This window comes from Eublepharis macularius, chromosome 9, assembly GCF_028583425.1.
Source record: "Eublepharis macularius isolate TG4126 chromosome 9, MPM_Emac_v1.0, whole genome shotgun sequence".
Lineage (NCBI taxonomy): Eukaryota > Metazoa > Chordata > Lepidosauria > Squamata > Eublepharidae > Eublepharis > Eublepharis macularius.
The window spans coordinates 76,511,754-76,518,488 of NC_072798.1; positions in this window are offsets into that span (position 1 = coordinate 76,511,754).

The window sequence follows — 6,735 nt, forward strand, 5'->3', positions numbered from 1 at the left end:
TTTCCATGGAATTACAACCGGAAGTAGACATTAGACCCCTTTGCCTTTCCAATATAGATATTTGCATTTTATTGTCACATTTATGGCATATTCCTGCATAAATTGCTAGATCATTGTGGGGTACTTGCAAACTGCAGTCTGAAGTGGAAGTCATTTATCAGATACAAAGACTCTCTAGTCTTTGCAGTAACTAACAGTTCTCTACATAACTCCATTCAGTTGAAAAGCTCACTTCTAACATAGGCATGCTCAAACCCCTGCATACTTGGCTACCGTATTGTTCTCTTGTTGCAAACAGGCAAAGAACTGGATGTCTTAACTTTTTGGATAGGTCTGAATAAATTGATAAGTAGTCAGTTGGTCCTGATCTGCATGGGCCAGGCTAGCCCAGTGTCATCAGATCTTGGAAGCTAAGCAGGGTTGGTCCTGGTTAGTAGTTGGATGGGAGACCACCAAGAAAGACCAGGCTCATCATGTAATAGCAAATCACCTCTGTTTGTCTTTTCTCTTGCAACTCTTACAAAATCACTATAAATTGACTATGACTTGACAGCATTTTATACACAGACATCCAATTGGCACAATTACAATGCTTTCCCTCAGCTGCAAAATCATGTGTCACCACCTCCCATTTTAAAAGACACATAATTAAAAAGTCCCATTTGAATTGTAATTTACTGTTTACATGTGTCTGTGTGCCTTCATTCTTTGCTCAGTGTGCTTATGAATCCGTTTCTCCCCTCTGTTTACTTGGATAGGTGGTTTATACCTCCATAATTTACTTTTCAATTTGAGCCAATTAGCACCATTACACCATGATGACAAAATATCGCCTAATGGTAGAACAGTGTAATGATGTAATGGCACTAGTTTCAAGAATGGGGGGGGTGCATTTTAGAAGTTGATAAGTGGGCTGTGACTAGGAGGCCCTGTAGAATATGCAGCTACTACACAGGTGCAAAGCTGCTGAATATGAAGTTCAACATTGGGAATTTGCCTTGTGTCTGATTGAGGGAGTCAAGTAAGGTAGGTCACCTTGAGATCATTTTAATGTTAAAGTTTGCAGCATACCTGATCTGAAGTGAATTACTGTGCAATCCTATGCCAAATTACTCTGGTCTAAGGCTGCTGCTTTCAATGCACTGTATTGCATTGTGAGTCACATTGATCCCATGAAAATCAATCATCTTAAACTGAAAAAGTGTCATTTAACTAGGTGGTGGTGAGTTTCAGAACTTGGGGCAAGCAAGTAATGACTTGAATTAGAAACCCGAACAACAGATAATCGACAACCTTGTGACAAGTTCTTGCTTACTAATTGCATAACCATTTTTTAAAATGAATTAAACATTTAATGGCCCTGGACGATATTCAGTGATATACAGAGAAAATATACTTGGAATAAACTATAAGAAACAGACTGTGAAGAAGGACTACTGATAGTTTTGTCTGGATGCATCACTTCATGGATAGTATCAACAGTAGCCAACAAGTGGGGACCCAGAAGAACTTGTGGGGGGCATCGTATTTTCTCCATTATTTTTGCTTTCCCATCCCTCCCCCCATAGCCTCTCCCCCCTTTCCTGCTTCCTTCTCTACTTCCCAACCAACTTTCTACACAATGAGGATCCAAAGCAGCTTACCGCATTCTTTTTGCCTCCACATTATTCACATAACAACCCTGAGAGATAGATTAGGCTAAGTGTGTGTAACTGAATCAAAGTCACCCAGTGAGCTTCTACAGCAGAGTGATAATTCAAACTTGGGTCTCCCAGATCCTCCTCTGATACTCTAGCTACTACTCTATGCTGGCTTTTGGGTGGGAGGAGCTGCTGTTGAACACTAACAAGCAGCCAAGCCTGGGTGAGTCATGCAAGACGTGATATCAAGTCATCCAGTGGTTGCTTCTGGACCTGACCCCAATCAGCCCTCCCTCAAAGGCCAAGCAGCCATGGAAAGGGGCCTGCCCACTTCCCCTGCCTTTTACTGATAGAAATCAAGTCAGCAATATTGGCTAAACTGTTACAGTTGCTGAGCAACAGCCGCTGTGGGCATCTCGTTAAAACTACAGGAGCTCCTTTTATCATTTTGGGTTTTTAAAAATCCCACTAATGTTTTTGGGGTTTTTTTTAGATTTCAGATTTTTCTGCAAACCTGGGCATTTTTCAGGTGTGTAGGAAGATCTGTCTTGTCCCTTCATAGCTCCAGTCTCCAGATTCAAGTATCCTCATATTAGTATTCATTATATAACATAAGCTTTCTGCTTTTCACTAAGTCATTCAGGGTCAACTGGACCCCATCAAAAGGTTGGAAGCACAATGTCATTCAAGTTCTCTGCTTTTCCAACCCTGAGCTTAATTCGTCATGATTATGACTAGGGGTGTGCAAAAGCACAGTGGTTCGGCTTTCCTGATTCGGGTATACCCGAATCGAGAAGCTGATTTGGGAACAGCTGTACCCGAATCGGCAAGCCGATTCAGGTATAGCGATCGGGTATCGATTCGGCTTGATTTGGGGGTTTGGGAAAGCTTTTCAATGGGAAAAAGCCTCCCCCAGGCTTCTCTGAAGCCTGGGGGAGCCATTTTCCCACCGAATCAAGCCAAAATTGGTGGCGGCCTTCCTCTAACTCCTCTCTAACAACCCCCCAAGTTTCAGACCGATTGGACTTTGGGGGGCCATGTTAAGCCCCCCAAACCAGGTCCCCCTATCCTCGCCTATAAAAGGGCATAGCTTTACGTTGCTGCTGCTAATCTCCTATTTTGTGCTTGCTGCTGCTGATCTCCATTATTTCATGTGGGGGGGAAATGAAGAGGCAGGCTTCCTTTGCCAGGGGTGGCATTTTGCATGCAAAATGCCCCCCAATCCTCAGGGGCCCTTCTCCCACCTTTACTCCCACCCTCCACCAAGGCTCAGCCTGCTCCCACTTGGGGGGGGGCATTTCATTGCCTCCCCAAGAAGGTGACCTTTTCTCTACTACTTACAGCTGGGGGAGGCTTGTCTTGCCAGGGGTGGCATTTTGCATGCAAAATGCCCCCCAACCCTCGGGGGCCCTTCTCCCACCTTTCCTCCCACCCCCCATGGCCTCCCAAAGTAGGTGCTCTCAGCCCCCAAAGTCCACCCCCTACAGCCCCACACATACCCAATACCCCCCCAGCTGCCACACAGACCCAAATTCTCACATTAGCCCCTCACAGACCCAAATCCACCCCCAGTAGCCCCACACCCATAACCCCAGGAACAGGCTTGCCAGCCCTCTCCCTTTGTTCCCTATGCTGGGAACTTCTAAACTCTCTTTCCCTGGGCAATTCTGCACAGCCCAGGGGTGCCACAATGGTGGGCACACTTCTGAGTGCCAGCTTGTCCCTGGGAAAGAGCACCTGAACCACAGACACCCTCCCTCAAATTCCCCCACCACCTACAGAGATGGCTGGCCAGCCAGCCCCATTGTTCCCTATGATGGGAACCAACTGCACAACAAAGAATAAAACACGAACAACACAAAATAAAGTTTTTAAAAAATTATTTTCTCTCTTTCAAAGTACAAGTAGGCAAAGCATTATGACACATTACACCAGCAGTCCCCCACACAGAAAAATTAACACAACTCACTTAACATCAGAGAATCACAAAAACACAATTCCTGTCAAAAACACTTTATTTCTTGAACAGCTTTAGGTTACACAGCGGGGGGGGGGCACACCAAAGGGCATGGCAGCAGTATCTTACACAAAAATAACAAAACTCACTTCACATCAGAGAATCACCCAAACACAATTGCTGTCAAAAATGGTGAAGTGGGTTGTATTATTTTGTGTAGTACACTGCTATCATGCCCTGTTGTGCCCTCCTACTGTGTAACCTAAAGCAGTTAAAGAAATAAAGTGTTTTTGACAGGAATTGTGTTTTTGTGATTCTCTGATGTTAAGTGAGAGTTGTGTTATTTTTCTGTGTGGGGGACTGCTGGTGTAATGTGTCATAATGCTTTGCCTACTTGTACTTTGAAAGGGAGAAAATATTTTTTAAAAAACTGTATTTTGTGTTGTTTGTGTTTTATTCTTTGTAGTGCAGTTGGTTCCCATCATAGGGAACAATGGGGCTGGCTGGCCAGCCATCTCTGTAGGTGGTGGGGGTGTCAGGGGGTGGTTGTCTGTGTGTCAGGTCAGGTGCTCTTTCCCAGGGACAAGTTGGCACTTAGAAGTGTGCCCACCATTGTGGCACCCCTGGGCTGTGCGGAATTGCCCTGGGAAAGAGAGTTTAGAAGTTCCCAGCATAGGGAACAAAGGGGGAGGGCTGGTCAGCCTGTTCCTGGGGTTATGGGTGTAGGGCTTCTGGGGGTGGACTTAGGTCTGTGAGGGGCTAATGTGGGGATTTGGGGCTGTGTGTGGCAGCTGGGGGGGAATTGGGTTTGTGTGGGGCTGTAGGGGGTGGACTTTGGGGGCTGAGAGCACCTACTTTGGGAGGCCATGAAATGCCCCCCCAAGTGGGAGCTGGCTGAGCCTTGGTGGGGGTGGGAGAAAAGGTGGGAGAAGGGCCCCTGAGGGTTGGGGGGCATTTTGCATGCAAAATGCCACCCCTGGCAAGACAAGCCTCCCCCAGCTGTAAGTAGTAGAGAAAAGAGCACCTACTTGGGGAGGCCATGAAATGCCCCCCCCCAAGTGGGAGCAGGCTGAGCCTTGGTGGGGGGTGGGAGGAAAGTTGGGAGAAGGGCCCCTGAGGATTGGGGGGCATTTTGCATGCAAAATGCCACCCCTGGCAAAGGAAGCCTGCCTCTTCATTTTCCCCCCACAGGAAATAATGGAGATCAGCAGCAGCAAGCACAAAATAGGAGATTAGCAGCAGCAACGTAAAGCTATGCCCTTTTATAGGCGAGGATAGGGGGACCTGGTTTGGGGGGGCATAACATGGCCCCCCAAAGTCCAATTGGTCTGAAACTTGGGGGGGTTGTTAGAGGGGAGTTAGAGGAAGGCCCCCACCAATTTTGGCTTGATTCGGTGGGAAAATGCCTCCCTCAGGCTTCAGAGAACTGGGGAGTCTTTTCCCCATTGAAAAGCAAGCAAAATGCTGCCCCGAATTGCCCCGAATCACCCCAAATCGATTCGGGGCATGCCGATTCGGGAAACCCGAATCGATTTGGGAAAGCCGAATCGATTTGGGTTTACCCAAATCACCCCGAATCAGGGTGATTCGAGATTTTTTCGGGTTTCAGTAACCCGAACTGCACACCCCTAATTATGACCATAGACTAGGCAATTGGGTACTGTCTGTTGATGTAGACATGCTCCTACTGGGTAGTTCATTGCTAAAGATGTTATGTTAATTGCTTATGCTTTAATTCAGAATAGATTACATCTACGTGTTCGGCTTTCTGCTAGTTTTCAAATTTGCAGCTACCATACCGTACTGTATCCATTTTCATTGACTGTCCTAACTGTTGATCATATTGTATTTTTGCTCTGTGAATGTCCTGGCTATTGATTATATTGTATTCACTTGCAGTATGTAATCCGCCTTGGATCTCAGTGAGAAAGACAAGTCTATTAATAATAACAATAAGAATTTGATTTATTAAAATATATTTATTTATAAATACTAGTTTCTAGATTTTTTAAATGATCCTATAATATTATGCATATGGTTTATTAAAGATCAATATTCCCGGGATGTGTCTGTGGCTATGGTTGCATGGAATGTGTTTTATATGAACTGGGCTCACCGCAGATAAAGTTGCTTTCTACAATCACAATGATACATTTTTGGATCACCACAAGAACAGCAATTACCCTTTGAGAAGCAGAAGTCAAATTAGTAAAGAACCTACTTCATACAAGACATTCTCTGAAAAATGCATCCTCTGGGGATTTTCCCCTGAAATAAAACAGACTGGGCAGACCAGTTCGTTGTCTATGGTTTATGTTGATTTATTGAAATCAGCTGTAGAAACAAGAACTTGATGCTTATAGACGCTACCAGTAGGTATCACTCCACAGATTCTTGGCTAAACTCTTCCACAATTTATCAAGGCTGCAGTTGCAAAGTGGTATCTAATTAAAACCATACTCAACTTGCATGTGCTCACCATAGGCAGCGGCTGACCTCAGATACTAACCATCTGTCATCAGAACTAGCTGAAAAGAAGGTACCCAGAATGGAAGATAAATGCAAAAAATATTACAGAAGTTTCCAGTTTCTCATTCTGCCAAATGTTAATAGGTTGGATCCCACCTGCATTTCTACATGTGTACAAAGGAGGATGAATATTCAGTGTAGCGCTGCCCCATACCCCATATTTGATTACAGTTCCCGGGTGCCATAATCTGGGATGGTTCCAGGCCAGGTTTTACTTTGGGCTCTTGATGGGTAGGATCTAGACAAGCAACCCTGAAGAACTGTGGTAGGTCTTGCCCTCCTTTCTTTGTCTCCTTTCTGATTTGAATAAAGTTATACTGAGTCAAGGGGGAGGAGACTGTTTAGAAAATCAAAAAGCTACAGAATGGAACTTAGGCTTCAGTAATCATTGTGAATAGCTAAGGTTGCCAGCTCCAGGTTGGGAAATTCCTGGAAACCTTGGGATAGGGCCTGGGGAAGGAAGTGTTTGTCAGTAGGGTATACAGTCCACTCTCCAAAGCAGCCATTTTCTACAGGGAACTGATCTCTGTCATCTGGAGATCAGTTGTAATTCTGGGTAGGGTTGTTAAGTGGAATTCTCTTAATTTTCTTTGCCATATTTCTCCCTGA